Below are 19,986 nucleotides of genomic sequence, written 5' to 3'. Positions count from 1 at the left end.
TTAGGATGTGACCGCCACCCTGGCGGTCACATCCTCTATTTTTACCATTGCGGCGGGTGCAGCTTCAAGCTGCATCCGCCGCAATGGTAAAAATGCATACATTGCATTTGTATGCAGTAAGTGGCAGGCACCGTGCGGTGCCTGCCGATTACTGCATACAAATGCAGGGGGTACCATAGGTACCCCCCATGTGCACCCCCCACCCCCCCCTTCACCTAGGGGGCCCGCAACGGGCCCCCGCAGTGAAGTTACACATGCTCTTCCACGGCGGAAAACCCGCAGCGGAAAAGCATTTTTTAAAGCCCTTCTTAAAATGGCGGACGGTGTCTGAGAGACACCGCCACCATATTAGAGCTTTTCCGCCGCGGTTGTAAGCCAACCGCGGCGGAAAAGCTGCGGACGGAAACCAGGACCCACCAGCCATACTAATGTGGCGGTGGGTCTTTGGTGGGTCCGCTGCGGTTTTTCCGATCCTCCGGGCCGGTGGTGGCTTCCGCCGGCCCGGAGGATGCGGAAAAACCGCAATCATAATAGGCCCCTTATTGTGGCCGGGCGGCTAGAACGCACTACTGGTGGTCACATTTATTCATAATCTATGCATCTATCATAATCTTGCTACTTCAGACAGACTATTAACTCCTGTCTGTGTGCTGTTGAATTTCAAGATTAGATAAGCTTCTTTTTGAAGTAGAGCTCGATCCACATGTAAGTGAGTTATTTTTATCACAGACAAGATCGACCATTTAATGTCATTTTCGTTGTGTCCTTTCTCGATAAAATGCTCAAGCATGGGCGCACTGATCACTTTTTTCTTAATGCGCGATTTGTGCTGGCTAATCCTTAGGTTGACCTGTTGGCTGGTTTTTCCAATATATATCATATATGATAAATTCACCACAGTGTTGGAACTTCCTAAGATTTGTACGAGCGGTTCCTTGTCCTCATCTCCCATGGTGCTTTGTACCTGTTTTTTTTGTTGTTGTCCCTGATCTAAAAAAGACGTTTGTTTCTTTTTATTATTTCTGGTGTCTGATCCTGACAAATCAGATGACGAGGTGTCAGAAAAGGTTGTAAATCTAGTTTTTGAACGACCTTGATAGTTATATAGAGCTCTCCGTGAGTACACCTGCTCGATCTTAAATGTCTTTGTGTCTCTCTCGTATTTTGTGGTTTTATCATTAATTGTATTGTCTTTAACGACCTGGATATCTTTGTCTATCTTCTCAAGCAGCGCCTTGGCATCAGTGACTACCTGGCTGTTCCTTATAGCTTCCGTAAGCTCTTCTATTTCCTGTTCTTCTTTTTGGCAAAGTCTTTGTGCGGTTTCAATTGTGTGGACCATCAGCCGGGATGGCAAATGAAACCCATTGAGGGCCACCACAAATGTGGGAGTTGTGTGGCCTGTGCAAGCACCATTGAAGGGAAAGAATTTTGCCACAAAGGCCCGAAATGGAAACATCTAGACTTCACAAACTGTAAGACTAGGAATGTAGTCTATGTAGTAATGTGCCCTTGTAAAATGATATATATTGGAAAAACCAGCCAACAGGTCAACCTAAGGATTAGCCAGCACAAATCGTGCATTAAGAAAAAAGTGATCAGTGCGCCCATGCTTGAGCATTTTATCGAGAAAGGACACGACGAAACTGACATTAAATGGTCGATCTTGTCTGTGATAAAAAGAACTCACTTAGATGTGGATCGAGCTCTACTTCAAAAAGAAGCTTATCTAATCTTGAAATTCAACACCACACAGACAGGACTTAATAGTCTGTCTGAAGTAGCAAGATTATGATAGATGCATAGATTATGAATAAATGTGACCACCAGTAGTGCGTTCTAGCCGCCCGGCCACAATAAATGTCTGCATTCTAAAGCGGCGCTTTGGTCCAATAGTGTCCCTGGTCTGTTAGAAATAAAATCTTCCCCCCTAATTTACACTAAAGATCTCGATTCTGGATTGTTTCTTTTTTAGTCATAATTCTTGCCATGCAAAAGATATGCCAAAATACACCGCCTCCCCGATGCAATTGTACCTGAGAAATCTACGTTCTCCCCTGGCACACAACAAATTTACCGAGTGTTTATTTTTAAGTACTAGTCAAAAATATGTAAAAAACCACATATCCCACAATCCATTGCAGAGCACTAATTTATATAAATAGCGCAAATGACAACCGGCGGCCATCCTGGATTAACTGGGTTGTCGGCTTTAGCGTGTATGAAATACAGGTAAGCCTGAGCTTGAACTGAGACAAAACGCCTTGAGTATGGGGAGAACGGCGGGACTAACATTGTATAACATACCGTCGTAACGAGTGGCTCCTTTTCTTTAACAGAACCTGAGCGTGGCGACTTGTTTACAAAAGACGATTAAAGATTTTCAGGTACGCTTTACGTTTTAAACAAACAAACAATGTGCGGAGCTACATAATAGCGCACGACATGCTTTGGTAATACAAACTTTGGCACTTTGATTCTTTTAGACAGCACCCGGCGATGGTGAACGCCGAAAATATCAAACACGCTGCTCATCAAGGGAATATAAGAAACCTTGCTTAACCTTGGCAGGAATACTCACGAGGTATGTGCCAGTCAAAAAGGCTCTTTTTCTTTAATTATCATCCCATTTTTAGATAAAAAAATAACGCTAACCCCTAAAATTTCCTTTGGGTAGGTGGTGAGTGGCAGAACAGATTCGAGCAGGACTGCTCAATCCAAACGAAAGACTGCATATTAATAAGAAGAAATCCACACCCGTTTTGTAAATTAAGGAAGCTTCCCACAACCCTTTCCTGTTCAAATTATGGTAGGGTGTCTGTACATTGGCAGACAAAGCCAACCAGTGCAACTTTAATTGAGAGTTATCCCGATTTTTTTGTAAATAAAACTTTGTTGTTTTTTACATTTTATGTAGATAATGACAAAGTCCTGATGAGATTCTGGGAACTGGTACCCCGGGATCGAAACGCGTCGGCAAACAGGGAGGAGTAAATAATCTACTACAGTATCAATGAATAATATCTTATGTGTAGATATATTGTTTTCATTAATTGAACTCCTCATTGTCTTACTTTGTCTATTCATTTTTGACATTTGAAGTGTACATAATGTGTTGTTTTGTTTAGAATTGTTTTTGTTTGGGATGAATGATTGATATTAATCAATTGATTTTGATTTGTTTTCTTTGTTACATGTATATTTCTCATGATGATGTATAGTGTTGTAAATAGATCAATGTACAGTGGTCTTTTTTTGCATTTATGAATCTTCCAAAAATAATTCGAAAACATAAAAACAATTGGTATAAATAAAAATACCTTATCAAACTAAATAAAGTATAGTTTGATTTTCAAAGTAAATTGTGAATAAGGGTGGAGGAGGCATTTCTGTTTTTCTCTTATAATAAGGTCCAGCCCACTCCATGCCCTGAAGGACCTGTCTCCATAGATTTACAAAGTAACACAAAGCAGCCATCTTAGTTCTAGTGCGCAGAAGCAAAAGTTTCCCTCCAAGCAAGGTAGTACGTCATGTCACGTATGACAGACACATGCGCAGTAGAAAATCCAGCGTAGCAGCAGCCATTTTAATGCAAGCGGATTATGGTTAGTAAGAGCACATAGACAAGCTTCCCCTAGATGCTGATAACGTTGTGTGGTGCAATTATTAGTACACAAAACATGTTCATTATTACGTTAATAGTTATTTCGAGAGGGCTGAATCCAAGCAAGTCACTCTACGTGCGAAACCTTGCTCCATCAACTTGTATTCAGAGCTTTAAGTGAGATTAAACAAGCATTTGCAATGCAATCGGTCTCACCTTGTGGACCTTATATGTATTTAGCTATGCAATATATTAGCCTGGTTGCTGAAACATCTACTGTTCTTTAACATGGAGGCAAAGTAAGCAGCAAACTGCGTTACACACCTGTTATGGGAAAACATAGAGAGAAATATTGCCTTTCAGCGAGAAATGGTATAGTCCAAAGCTCTATTTTAATATAAAATTAGGGCCTTCAGTGGTCATATCACTGAAAATACAAGATTTGAAAAAAATATTATTGTCTACTCGTAGAAGACAATTTCTATGGACTGGAATCTAGAGAACGCTAAAGTGATTCTGGTATTTTACTGACCTCTACTGGTCGTTTTCTATCAAGAAAGTAAAATAGAGGCAGTTGCCAGAATTTTTTTAAAAAAAGAATGTCCCTCAGCAGAAAGCAATTGTGGTATTTTACTGACCTCTACTGGTCGTTTTCTATCAAGACAGTTAAATAGAGACAATTGAACTGACAAAAGTCCCTAAGCAGAAGCAGACAAGCCCTAGGGCTGATTTCTAGAGCCCACAAAGTACATACACATATAAGTTTATACTAAAGTATATACATGAGGTCTCCAATGCTCGACATAAAAACTGGGGGTGTCTCCCTTAGAGGCGTGGTCGATGTAAATAAGGGCTTGCCTTAAAACACTTAAGCTAAAAATCTGTTCTTAGCATAGTGTGCTGGCCCACTGATATTTTGCTGCTTCTGTCCATTCATCCGGATATATAACACAAGTAACATTACACCTACAACAATCCAGGACTATTGGCTTATTCAATGGTTGTAAATTGCATAATATAAATAAATATCAACTATGTCTTCATTGTATATAATATTGAAAATGCTTCTGTTCTTGTGGGCAAGGTTGTGGCTAAGGCTAGAGCTATCGACTTTTGAGATGGGCAAGCAGGTTCGAGCCTCACGTCGGCTCAACTTCCTGTGATTATGAATATGTCCTTGTATAATGTAACTGGTGCTTATGTTTGCTCCAAGTTTAGCTATATAAAACTGAAAAATGAATCCCTTTGACGTTACATCAAAAGCAGTGACGAGTGGTACCATTGTAGAGTTACGTTTTTTCCCCCCTACCCTGAAGGTAAAAATGGAGAGCCCGGTAGGGACATGTCTCAGCACCTGCTTTTATGAGCTGCCAGTGCACAGCACCGGCAGGACCCAGCCCACTTAAAGCCCTGCTTGTGTTGAGCACAGAACACCACCACCCTTCTAACCACTTCATTTTTTAGCATTTCCCGCATCTGGCTCGAAGGCCTTTGTTTAAAGGGCTTAGTAGTTTGTGCTTAAACTTTCATAACTTTTTCCCCTCAAGGTATTCAAGCCAAATTTGTGTCCTTTTTTCCCAACATCATAGACATTCTAAAGATACCCATTTTCTATAGATTCCCATGGAGGTATTTAATTAAGGTAATCAAAAAGGAGAACAGAAGGGACCGCAACAATTGCACATATATAGCTACATTTATGGGTCTTTGTGAAAAATGGGAAAACAAATGCTTTACGAGAGAGAATTAAAAAAAATGGATTCAACAAAAGGTTTGCTTTGCTAGCATCACCATATTCTTAACTTTCAGGAACAAGCAATGTTGTGTGGAAGTGTTCTACCTTTTCATAATAAACGCACCAAGAATTCAGACTATGCTAGCTCAAGGTGTCTTTATACACTGTCCCCCATCTTTCACCATTGTCATTTAGGGCCATATGTATCAAGGCCAAATGGGTTCGCAAACGCCGAAATTCTCAGAATTTCGGCGTTTGCGAACCCATTTTCGCAAAATGGTATGTATGAAGGAATTTGGGTGCAAAATAAGGAATCGCAAAATTTGCCATTCCTTATTTTACGATTGCATTTAAGGAATCGCATATTTTGCGATTCCTTAAATGCAATGTATGATGCAAAAAAAATTCCAAAATGCCCTTAAGGAATCGCAAATTACCACCAACTTGTAGTTGGTGGTATTTTGCGATTTCTTTAACAAATGCACTTTATGCAATTTGTAAAGGTGCCATGTGACGCTCATACATGCCCTTAGGGCATGTATGTGCGCCATATGCGCACACATGTCATTTTCAGGGGTGCAGCAGGGTGTTCTTGAGACACCCCTGCACCCTTGCACTTATTCTCAATTTGCGATTAGCAAATTGCGAATCGCAAATTGAGAATAATTTCACATTCATTCCTATGGGCCTCCTGGCCCATAGAAATGAATGGGAAATTATTCCTTACTTGCGATTAGCAAATTGCGAATCGCAAATTGAGAATAATTTCACATTCATTCCTATGGGCCTCCTGGCCCATAGAAATGAATGGGAAATTATTCCTTACTTGCGATTAGCAATTTGCTAATCGCAATGAAGGAATTTTAAGGAATCGCAAAAAAAAAGCGATTTTCTACATACATACCATTTTGCGATTTCTAAATAGCGATTCCTTAATATTCGCTATTTAGAAATCGCAAAAGGGTATGTTGATACATATGGCCCTAAATATCCCATGATGACTATTGCTGTCTTTTTGTTCTAAATAAAAAACTGTGCATGTCCCACGAGTAACTAAGAAATTGTCCCCAGAGAGCATTTCTCACTATACCAGACCAAGCCTGCTTTAGTTGTCTCAGGTTACTGCTGTATAATGTATCAATTAGACTGCTTGAGTAAACTGAGAACAAATGAAAATTCAACGTATTACTATTGTGAGAGAGACCTCAAATGTATTCTGTAGTAAAATGTTTATTCTTGCTCGTCTCCTGATGGTGCACATCTTGAGAACCATGTACTTTTGTAGACTGTATGAACATCTTTATTAAACGTTCTATAAAAGAGCGCATAGATTTCAATGTGCAGGAGACCCCTTTCCCCACCTTTAGAAAGTAAGTCTATGCAGGGTTTTGCTCATAATTGTACTTAACTCTATGTATTTCGGATCTATCTGACTTGCTACTAAATCTTACTTATGATATGTCCTACATAATTTGCCTTTAACTATTTATATAAAGCGTTGACATGACCATCTTTGTCTGTTTCTTTCAAGAATGTTAGTTACCTACTACTGAGCTTAAACTTAAAGTGACTTCTCCAGTTGTCTTGCTTGCGCCTATCAGATAATACAGAATCTTCCACACAGTAGCCCAAACCCACAAGGCGAAGCAGGAGACATAAACACAGCACCTTTAGAAAAGGGTTTTATTTTACAAAATGCAAGAACTCTCTCTCTTTTAGAATAAGGTTTGGGGTTTTATTTCACACAATGCTCTGTAACAGAAAGGCTTTCCCAGATGCCAAATGCACACGATTCAAATACAAAGATAAGATATATATATATATATATATATATATATATATATATATATATATATATATATATATATATATATATATATATATATATATATATATGCAATAATAACACACTTGTAAATATTATGCATGAATAATACTGAACTGATGAATAAACAAGCATCAAATAATATGAAATAAGACTCAAGCAAATATACTGGACATCCTGCGAGAGATCAGAAAGATATATATCATAGCTCCAAGTTTCCCACCTGTTGGAGACGCACTCTGACATCCACTGCAGCAACCTTCATGAGGTAAAAGCCGGAATGGCGGACAGATCCAGTTTACAGCATGCCTGTCGATTCACGCCGGACGCGTTTTGTGCTCATTGCACTCTTCAGCGTCGCAACAGTCATTTTGGCATAGAGGCCACACCTCCCACTTAAAAATATGAGCCCTCCAATGGCCGGCTTGAATGAGTCCACGTTGGTTGGTGGGTCTTGTAGTGTGTCCTTCAGTTATGTACCGCTGTCTGAAATGTTTCAAGCCCACCAATGGGCCTCCACTCGCACATCCGGCTTGTCAATCCTCCTTGGATGCCTCCACATTGAGACTCCGTGATTCGGAGCTTCGTGGCCCCAAATTTTTGGGTGGTGCATCTCCCGTGGCTGAGAGGCCGCTTATAAATCAAAGCTCCAAGTTTCCCACCTGTTGGAGACGCACTCTGACATCCACTGCAGCAACCTTCATGAGGTAAAAGCCGGAATGGCGGGCGGATCCAGTTTACAGCATGCCTGTCGATTCACGCCGGACGCACTTTGTGCTCATTGCACTCTTCAGCGGCGCGACAGTCATTTTGGCATAGAGGCCACACCTCCCACTTAAAAAAAATATGAGTCCTCCAATGGGCGACTCGAATGAGTCCGCTTTGGTTTGTGGGTCTTGTAGTGTGTCCTTCAGTTATGTGCCGCTGTCTGAAATGTTTCAAGCCCACCAATGGGCCTCCACTCGCACATCCGACTTGTCAATCCTCCATGGATTCCTCCACATTGAGACTCCGTGATTCGGAGCTCCGTGGCCCCAAATTTCCGGGTGGTGCATCTCCCGCGGCTGAGAGGCCGTGTATAAATCAAAGCTCCAAATATATATACACCAGATGATTACTTTGGAAGTGCACCTCAACTCACTCCCACATCACAAAGAAAACCCCTCAAATGATCAAAGCCACTGGCCAAACATTACAATGGCAATAACCAAAACTCAATACTTCACCTGGTGCAAACACTGCATCTCAGACTGAGGAAGTTAAGCAGCCATGAATGAGAGCCCCAGCAACCAGGGTCTCACACTCCGAGGTAGGCCCGTCCGTCCCCACTCAAATTCCAAACTCCCAGTTTCTGAGTCAACAACCCTCTGATCTTAAAACACACTAGAAGGTTCGGGAAAGACCTCCCCGCGCCAGAGGAATCTTACCAGAACTTGCCAGGTTCCAAGCAAGCACTCCCATGCCAGGAAGGAGTTCTCACATCCCCATCTCCAAATCTTGCATGAACCAGCCTTTAGCTTGACGAAGCTCACAAAGCCTTCCGGGTACAATAACAATCCCTCACAAAACTTAAAGACCTTGAATGTGATTAACCCAAATAACTTGGAAACACTGCTGTGCACTCAGAAAAGCTGAAGCAAGGCAGAGTCAGGAAAAAGGATGACATGAGGCCATGTCAAAGCTAATAGTAAAAACTTCATCAATCTATTCAATGTACAACCTAATGCACAACTGTGCACAACTGCTTTTAGATTCATGTGCTCCATCTCTCAATGTACAACACCAAGCACATGTGCATCACTGCCCACAACACTGCACTTCGAAACCACAGAGTACATTCCACACCTCTCTCTCCCTCTCACGCTTTCAAATGCACATCCCACACATTCTGTTCTTGGCAAGGCTGGCCTACTCCGTGAAAGGTCCCACTGAAAGACAGCAAGATTACAAGGAAGAAACTTGTAAGAGAAGCAAGGCATATGCAGAACTGTCGTACAGTCAGGCTAGGATAAAATAACACACTAAAGTCAGTTAAAATAATGGTCGTCCAAGGTCATCACAGGGTGTCAGACCACAAGAGTGCCTCTAGCACTACACCAGTTGGGGGGATAACAAAGTCCCTATCGCAAATACCCCGCTCCTGGTCCTAGATAAAAAATTTTCCCCAGAGTTTTATATAGCGCAAACTTGACCCGAAGGTATCGGGTATCAGAGCTCTTTACATAGCACCAGTTGCGTTATATGAGGACACATTCATTTTTGTTAGGCACCGGGAGATTATGTGATTTGCCTAGAATCACAGGATGTTCAGCGTCGTTGCCGAGACTCAAACTCAGTTCCCCAGATTCGAGGTCGACCGCCCTAGCCGTAGATAGTGGTGCACCCCCTGAATTGTAGGACATAAATGCACGCTGACAGATCTGGTAGGAAAGGTGATCATACCAATTGAAGCTGACCCAAATTGACAAACTAAATAGCTATAGAACAGAGTACTGCACCTTTATGGTCCAGTTGTTTCCAATAAATTGAATTGACCTAGTCCCAACCTGATCCTAGTTCCAGAAAGATGAGGTGGCTAAAGAAGAACGGTGACATGAGTATCAATAGGGATTGCGCGTGAAATGAGTATACAAAGCAGCTGAAGAACAGTGAATGTTGGGAGATGTAATAGGTGGCAGCACACTAGTGTTTATAACCCAGTCTTTTAGTGAAGTTGTTAAAGATTTTTCCCCTTCGTCATATGGACCTTTATTGTTTGACTTTGAGCGATGTTAGGAAGAAGACATACATGATACACTTCTAGCTTGTGGAGCCAATTGGACTCCACAATAAGGACCAGGAATCACCAACTATGGTTAAATGGGTTTCATTTTAAGTTAATAATCAATCCATTATATACGCATACATGAGAATAAGTTCAGAAAATACAACAATACAGCTGGTAAGCTGACATGTCTCAGTAGACTCGGTCATAATAAAATGAGATATTGAATAGTAATAGCACCACCAAAAATAAAACAAATCAAAATAAGCAAGTGTCCTATAAAGGAACTTCCCTTCTCTCTTCCAAACATAATCAACTACAGGATCATCTACTCAGTTATTCTATTAAAGGAGTATAGAAGGTGTGAGAGGCTGGCTCAGTTTAAGATATACACTTAAGAAGTGGACATCTTGCACTGATCCTGGCAACCCTTATGGGGATTTTAGTTTTCTTAGACAACTTTAGAAAGCTCTCTAAGTGGTAGCTATGGAGAGCTGCCTTCAGGCTAAGTCCAGAAAGAGTGTAAAGCAGCTTGTTTTACCAGAACACAATCATATAGGTATATATTAAGTGAAAAAGTATCACACAATGTATTTATAAAAATATGTATTTATTTAAGACACTCACTAACACATACAGATATCTCCTAGCCGGAGATATACACAGTGCACACAATACTTTGCAATCGAAACAGGTAAGTAGCATTCTAAGACCAGATGGCATCCCTGTGAAAGACTGCTGCGTTCTTCCGATCTCCAGATGCTGACGATTAAGGCGTTGCTGAGCCTCAAAAACATTGTGCCTGTTCCTCGGAAATAGCATAGCATGCATCCCGCTTACCTGGCGGTTCGTGTGGCGACCAGTGCATGGACAGTCCTGGCGACATTGGGGGCTTCCATTGAGCGGATCTCTGTCTCCGCTTGAGCCGCTGCTGAGCTTCTGGCTGTGCTCGCAGTACAGCACGGGTGGCTCTCAGCATGGGAAGGCGCCAAACTGAGTATACTTCCCAAATCTGCTTGTTCTACCCGCGACCGGAGTGGAGAAGCTGGGCAATCAGCTCCAGTGGCTGTCACTACATGCACCACAGCGGTATCCCCCCCCCCGCTCCAAGGGCTAAAACCCATTCTCTCCGATGGATCCAAAACTACCCTCAAAGGAGGTAAGGGTTTGGAGGCCAACCCTAACAAGAGAAATGCCAGTGAAGATAGGGGGGCAAAAACTGACCCTCCCCTCCAGCAGGCAATTTCTGAGTTCCTCCCTTTTACGGTGGTGACCTCTGGAGGACAACAGAGCACCACTCCATAACTCAATGTAAGGAATCGAACCCTATTGATGGTTTCAATAACAGGATGGACGGGCCAGAACCAGAACAACTGGGTCACAACTTAGAAAATTAAATCCCTCGGACAGTCCCAGCTCATGAAAACCCAGGGGTAGGGCAATAGCAGGGTGGCACCCACTGGAGGAAGTATCTCAGACTGTAGAGCGCTGTGTGGTCACACCAGAGGTCTCAGGCCCTCCACCTTCAAATAGAGTAGGGCTAGAGACAAAGGCATTAATAAAGAGGGTCGTAAGGCATCGGTCCTTTGAAGAATCCCTAGATCTAGGGGATAAGTTCTTCTCTCTGACCGATGGGTCTGATACAAGCACTGCAAGTGCGGCTGTATCCGATGTGGAGAGCGCTTCTATATCTTTTAGTTCCAATCCCAGCAGCCAGACGAATGGGCTCGATACAGTAGTCCGCAGGAAGAGAAACCTTAGGCAAAGCAAGGAGCAGATGTCCTAGGGGCAGGGCAGGAGGGCCCTAAGAAGCAAGGAAGTCTTGCCTTAAAGTGAGATTATTCTGCCACACAAAAGGAATATGAGGAACCCTACGGCAGTCAGAAAAGGACATAGCAGTCAAGACTCTGAGACGACCATGAGACTGATCTACGATTCGATTAAACAGCACCAGGTAGAGACACCACGAGATGGCAAAGAAACCCGCCTGGCAACCAATAAGCTACAAGGGGCGTCAGAAAGGATGCGAAAGCCTGCGCCGAAATGGGCGAAAGGATTAATGCTTTTGAGGAACGCACAGCCGGATTAGAGAATGAAGTAGCGAAAAAACAAGATCAAACTGAAGCACAGGGTACACAGATAGCAGACATTGGAAGCCTGAAGACTATGAAAACCGGCAAAGATGCAATAACTTAAGGATCTTGGGCATTGAAGAAGGTATAGAGGGAGGCGATATAAAAGTCTATATCCTAACACTGCTGAAAGGGGCTTTCCTGGAGCTCCGACAGTGGAACTGGGACATAGAAGTCCAACGGCTTCAACGCTTTCCTCTCATGCTCAAAAACCCCAGGCAGATACATACAGGGGGGGGGTCAACAACCAAGAGCCATCATAATGTATTTTGGGAATTTCTTATTGTAAGGAAGCAGTATTCCTCAACGCTCGCCCAGATTCCAAATGCTCATACGAAGGACAGACATTCTTTACTCAACCCGACTTCTGCAATGTGACTATGGAAAGACGTTGGCGCCTGAGACAGATGATCCAACCTAGTCAAGCGCAGGGGGGGAGGCATATTTGTTATATCCAGCCCATTTGAATACAATCTACAACAATAAAGTGGAATCTGCACATCTGAAATAAAGACAATTCAGTATTTGGATGAAATACGGAAGTAGAGATTAAATGAGAGCAATGAAGCAAATGTATCACTGGCACAATGAAGGGATAAAAACAAGTGGAGAAGAGAGACGGTGGGAGGTAGGGACAGAGGCACCATCACCCAAGGCTCCACAAGGTCTGTTTGTGTCACTAACTGGGTGGGGGGAGGTAAGGGCTCAGGGAGGGGAAAGGGGGTCTCCGGAGAGAGGAGAGGGGGGAAACGGGTAGGCAAGGGAGGTAATGGGGAACAACAAGCACTAGGGAACTTCCAGATAAAAGTTGAGACCAGATCTTGAGAAAGAAAGAATAAGAAAGGTGTAATTAATGGCGGGAGGCAGTTTTTCAAGGAAGTAGAAAAAAGATCATAATATCAAATTTAAGGATAGCCTCGGTTAACAACATTTGTGGCTTAAATGATTCTGGAAAATGACACAGGGTCGCAGAAGATCTGAAAATGTTGCGGTCTGATATTGTTTGTCTCCAGGAGACGCACATTATGGGAATGGAAAAAAAGTTTCGACTAATTAGGTTATAATCTTATAGCACCCACCACACAGCGCAGGAGAACTAGGGGGCTCGCCATCTTAACTCGGGGAAAAGAGATACTCTTTAAGAAGCAATTGGCCGATTAATATGGGCGTTGGGTTATTGACTACTTTTTCATTCACCCTGAGCTCAATATACGAGCCAATGGAACACGACCCGAGGTCTTTGATTTTCTAAACTTAGAATTAGTAGGATGGCTGACCCCCATCATAATGTGTGGTGATCTGAATATCAACGGGATCAGGGTGTGGTGGGGCGGCAGTCGGGATCATATAATGTCCGGAAGCCCAGGGTCTATAGGGCTCTGTCCCATTTAGCAGAAGGGAATGAGCTAGTAGACGCATGGAGAAAATTTAAAACGGCAAAACCCGATTCTGGAAGTACTTTTTTTCAGCTCCTCATGGAACAGTTGCCCGATTTGACAATTTTTTTTGTTTCTCAGGGTTTACTTGCGAAATGATGTATTGAAAATGTTCCCCGAGTAATGTCAGACCATAGCCCTCTAGTCCTGGAGATATCACAGATTAGTGGGGAGAGGGCACAACAGAATTGGACTTTTGAAAGGGGACTGCTAGTGGACGGAGGGTATATTGCCCATAGGAAACAAGCATTTGCAATGTAATAGGTCTCGCATTAGGAAAGTTTGAGCTATTGGTATTGTAAATGACATTTTTTTTATTTATGTGTTTGTTTTGAAAATAGCGAAATTAATACCTTTGTCATTTACAATGCCAATAGTTTTAACTTTCGCAAATGTGACACCTATAGCATTTGTACTGCAATATGTGTTGTATTTACGTGACTTAGATGTATTGATATTACAAATAACAATGGCTTTTATTTTTTTAAATAATTAATACTTAAATAAAAGTTATTGTAATTTATAATGGCTATAGCTTAAACTTTTGTAAATGACTTTTCCGAAGATTATGTTCAGTGTATTTTATTGTGACGAAAATCCAAGAACAGAAGTGTTAACATCTTTTTATGACATTTGTAATAAAGCTTGAAACATTGAGAGAACATATTTGAACCAGCTGTTGTTGAATGGTTGCACAGATTGATGCTGTGGTGGCGCTAAGTGATGTTGTGGTGGCGACGAGTGATGCTGTGGCGTTCAGTGATGCTGTGGTTGCGCATAGTGATGCAGTGGTGCCCCTGAGTGATGCTGTGGTGGTGCTGAGTGATGCTGTGGTGGTGCGATACATAGATAGGGTGAGTGCGATAGATAGATAGAGGGAGGGCGATAGATAGATAGAGGGAAAGCGATAGATAGATAGATAGATAGATAGATAGATAGATAGATAGATAGATAGATAGATAGATAGATAGATAGATAGATAGATAGCGATAGATAGATAGAGTGAGGGCGATAGATATATAGAGTGAGAGCGATAGATAGAGTGAGGGCGATAGATAGATAGATAGATAGATAGATAGAGTGAGGGCGATAGATAGATAGATAGATAGATAGATAGATAGATAGATAGATAGATAGATAGATAGATAGAGTGAGGGCGATAGATTGATAGATAGAGTCAGGGCGATAGATAGAGTCAGGGCGATAGAGTGAGGGCAATAGATAGATAGAGTGAGGTCGATAGATAGATAGAGATAGAGAGTGAGAGAGATAGAGAGTGAGGGCGATAGATAGGGTGAGGGCGATAGATAGATAGATGGATAGATAGACAGATAGATAGATAGAGTGAGGGCAATAGATAGATAGAGTGAGGGCAATAGATAGATAGAGTGAGGGCAATAGATAGATAGATAGAGTGAGGGCGATAGATAGATAGAGTGAGGGCGATAGATAGATAGATAGAGTGAGGGCAATAGATAGATAGAGTGAGGGCAATAGATAGATAGAGTGAGGGCGATAGATAAAGTGAGGGCAATAGATAGATAGAGTGAGGGCGATAGATAGAGTGAGGGCAATAGATAGATAGAGTGAGGTCAATAGATAGAGATAGAGAGTGAGGGCGATAGATAGATAGATAGAGGGCGATAGAGTGTGGGCGATAGATAGATAGAGTGAGGGCGATAGATAGAGTGAGGGCGATAGATAGATAGATAGATAGATAGAGTGAGGTCGATAGATAGATAGATAGATAGATAGATAGATAGATAGATAGATAGATAGATAGATAGATAGATAGATAGATAGATAGATAGATAGATAGATAGAGAATTAAGCATTGGCATAGCTAATAGTTCTCGCCTTTGGGACCTTATAAGTATTTAGCTATGCAGCACAATATCCTTGATGCAACAACATCAATTGTTGCATGTCTAAACACTTATAAGGTCCGAAAGGTGGTAGAGAGAGAGGTAGAGAGAGGTAGAGAGTGAGGTAGAGAGTGAGGTGGAGCAAGAGGTAGAGAGAGAGGTAGAGAGAGAGGTAGAGGTAGAGGTAGAGAGAGAGGTAGAGAGAGAGAGGCAGAGAGAGAGGTAGAGAGAGAGGTAGAGAGATGGTAGGGAGAGAGGTAGACTTAAAAGCTTGAAATGTGACTTGGGAGATGGCATCCATGGTCCTGTGCAGCTGCACGCAAAGGTTGCTCATTCAGGGTGCACTAGTGAAGAGAGAGGACAGCTAGATGGGCAGAGAGGCTTTGATGACCACTGCATAGAGAAGGAGGTGGAGGCTGGGATATCTGGTGAGATGCACGTGGCTCAACAATGTGACAAGCTGGTTTTAAGGTGCATTGTGATAAGTGTCGTCTGAAATAGAAGTTGGCTGTTTAACCACTGCCCACATTAGGGGCGAGGTGACGTGGAGAATTGTGTAGGCATCAAGGCTTCACATGCGCAAAGCGATAGAGGCAGATTGCAACCCCTCCAAGAGGAGCTCGCATGGAGAACCTAGGTGAACCAGAGTTTAGGTGTACGTGACGGGCCGTGCGAGAAGACGTGAGAATCTCAGCATGTTTATTAAGGAAGCAGAAATATTATAGAAGCATTCAAACACCGAAACAACTAGACCTGGTTGAAAAAGCTACTAGTTGTTAGTGAAGAGGACAGCAACAGGAAGGAAACTTCATAAGAACCTGAGATCACATTTTTACTCAATGTATACCCCAGCTGTGATGCTCGGGGATAAGGGTGGATAGGCCTCTAGCTTAAGAGAATTGGGCCTGGGGGTTGCATAAGAGAGACTTTTCCATGCTTGGGGGACCGGGTGGAAAGGCAAACCATGAATTCACAAACAATTTTTGGATACACAGTGGGAGACTGGGTTGTAGACAACTTGATGACTTGTCTACTGTGTATTTTGGGGAAAGGAATGTTGTATTAATTATGCAAATAAATATGCATATCAAATTGTGTGTATTTTGTTGTTATGTTTTCTGAAAGTAAATCCGGCCGGAGATCGCAACCTTTTGCAAAAAACAATAACGTGTGTCTCGGGCTATGATCCAATGATGGTTTTACGGAGGCCATCAACGTGGCCCCTCCGTAAGCCTTTCTCGCACTTACAACTGATGTTGCTGTCTGACCTGCTCTTTTCAGCACCATTAGGGCTCAGTGGCCGCCATTTTGCTGTAGAAGAAGGCAGTTTCCTCCACTAAAAGTCCCCTGAAGTTTACAGGCCTTGGATATACGAACAATTTAATTAGGTGGCATTTGCTACGTTCGTTCTCCTGATAAGGGAATGAGTCATGACATAAAAAAATTTAGACAATGATGATGACTGAATGCTGTTTCTGACCTGTGCCTTCACTCCAGCAACTGCCGGTAAGAATCTGTGCTAGAAATCTGGTAAAGTGTAGAAATGTGGCACCGCGGCAGAACTGGCTGACCTATCTGATGGGTCACCACAGGCTCCGGAGACTGCAAATTGGACTACACTACCAAGACACACGTGGGGTCAGTGGCAGCACCAGGCATGAGGTCTGTAAACAGAGCTCCTGCTCTGTCCTCTGGTGGAGGGCCCCACTGTTTGCCTTAGTGCAGATTAGAAGGAAACCAGAAGAGATGCCACCAGCGCACTGCTGTGTGTAAAACAAAAGATAAAAAAAGGGGTGGGTGAAATGAGGGGTGGAAAGGGGGGGGTGGAAAGTGGGTGGTGGAAAGGGGGAGATGGAAGCCTCGGCGCGCCATAAGCGCACTGCTGTGTCTAAAACGAAAGATAAACAAGCATTTACAATTCAATGGTCTCGTCTTTGTTAAAGTTAGAGCTATTGGCATTGCAAATGGCATTTTTTTCATTTTTCATTTTTTTAAAAACATAAATGAATGGTATTGTCATTTACAATGGCAATAGGTGAGCATTAGAGAGTAGTAGAGAGTATTAGCAGACACAGAGCCCCCCCCACACACACAGAGCCCCACACACACTGAGCCCAACACACACACACAGAGCCCAACACACACACACAGAGCCCCACACACACACACACACACACAGAGCCCCAAACAGACACACCCATACAGACCCCCCCACACACACACACACACAGAGCCCAACAAACACACACAGAGCCCCCCTCCCACACACACACACACACAGAGCCACACACACACACACACAGCCACACACACACAGAGCCACATACACACACACAGAGCCACACACACACACAGAGCCACACACAGAGAGCCACACACACACACAGAGAGACACACACAGAGAGCCACACACACACACACACACACAGCCACACACACACACACAGAGCCACACACACAGAGACCCACACACACACATAGAGCCACACACACACACGCACACAGAGACCCACACACACAGAGACCCACACACACACAGACCCACACACACACAAACAGACCACCCACACACAGAGAGACCCCCATACACACACACAGACCCCCCCCACACACACACAGACCCACACACACACACAGAGACCCCCCCACACACACAGACTCACACACACACACAGACCCCCACACACACACACAGACACACACAGACCCCCCACACACACACAGAGCCACACACACACACAGAGCCACACACACACACATAGAAATCCACACACACAGACCCCCCCACACACATAGAGAGCCACACACACACAGAGCCACACACACACACACAGAGCCACACACACACACAGAGAGCCACACAGAACCAGGACAACTTGCAGAGGACACACAGGGACTGAACCTCCAACACAGCTAACTATCTGCAAGAAGCGCCTAAAGTTGCTGTCAGAGGGAGCCCAGGTCAGACTCCCCCTTCCTCCAAGCACGTTCAGAGACAACAACCAAAATGTTATAGTGCACCTCCAAGAAGGGAGACCAATCCGGCGAACACACGCACTGTCAGCAGTGTACACCCACCATTCCTGAAGCCTCTTCCCTTCAAAGCCCAATCACCCGCCTAGATAGAACCCAGAACTTGCACATTCCCAGTAGAGAGCCAGAGCTGGCGATCCTCGACTGGAGGGTGTGGTGCAAGCTCACAGAGGGGCAGACAGCTGATCATCTCAAAGTAATGGCCTAAAGGAACTTCAAGGAGTGACCCTGGGCTAGAGCATCACCAATCAGTGGCCTAACTCTTAGGCACCCTCAAGCAGCGACTTAGAGCTGGAGCATCCACACCCTGTGGCACGTGGCAAATCATCAAAACGCTGGCACCAATAAATACAGGATATCCTTCTGGACTGGATCGTACCTCCAGCAGGGGACAAGGGAAGGATAAAACTTCAAAAAGCCAGGTTGAGAGAATGCCAATCGGAGGAGCTGGAGAAAGATACTTTATGTGCAAGAAGCATAGGCAGAATAGTTGCCACTGCCGACACCCCTCGTCCCCCAAAAAGGAGCCATCATCAGCAAGAAGGAATGGCAAAAATAACCCCCTTCAAGCAAGGAGGCAGGGCATGGTTATTCACCTACAAGAAGCTAGGGTAGGATAACCCTCCATGACAGAGCTGGAAACTTGGAGTCAGGTAATGCCTAATCAGGAGCCAGGCTGGACCACCCCCGGCAAGGTGGCATGGCCTGGACATTTCCCAGCAAAGACCTGGGGCAAGAGCACCACCAATCAAGGCCAAGATCAGCAGCTTTGTCTGGGTGCTGCTGCAGCCTCCAGTGGGGGCCCAGATCTGAAGCAGACAGGACCCCAGACCTCAAAGCCCTTTTCCCACCCCAGGGGCGTCAGGGTGAAGTACCCCAGCTGTGTGCCCAGGGTTGGGGCATGTCACAGTAATGAAGCACCCTCAGCGGGGGCACAGGACACCCTTGTCAGAGCCCCTGGGGCTACAGGAGCGCCCCCCGACTGAGTATTCTATGTCTCCCCTACAGTTCCCGGTGCAGTTCTACTTACCCCTGCTGTACCCCAACACTTCCCGTCAGAGCAACATTCAGCAGCTGATCCGAGAGGCGGGGACAGGGCAGGCAGAGGTGTGGCATCCGGCGCGTCTCCCGGGAGACAGGCGCAGGCGTTATCATAGAAACGGGACGGTCCTGCTCAGGACACTAGGCGAGCTGGCGTCCATCTTCAAATGGTGTCATTTGTAGTGAATGACAAGCGTACTAATGAAGGTATCAAAACATTTTCTATAAGATATTATAATTTATCGGATAGCTTAAAAACAAATATATTTCAGTATCATAAGAAAGGAGATGATTATTAAAATATTTAAATTTTTATATTTCAGAATTTCACCTGATTACAAAACTATTATATCCAGTATTACACAATAGAATATGTTTATTATTTTGACAACGTCGTAAGTGAGCAAAGTAGATACAAGACCGTGTGAATGTGACCGTCGTTCCTTTCAAACCCAAGATGGAGCCAGAATGATATTTTATTGCGATCACGTTACGACTTTTTCGAGTGCCTGGGCGTGAAGACAGAGCCCAGCAGCAGCGGCAGCCAGGGA

Source organism: Lissotriton helveticus, chromosome 1_1 (assembly GCF_964261635.1).
Source record: "Lissotriton helveticus chromosome 1_1, aLisHel1.1, whole genome shotgun sequence".
Classification (NCBI taxonomy): domain Eukaryota; kingdom Metazoa; phylum Chordata; class Amphibia; order Caudata; family Salamandridae; genus Lissotriton; species Lissotriton helveticus.
This window is presented reverse-complemented; position numbering follows the sequence as displayed.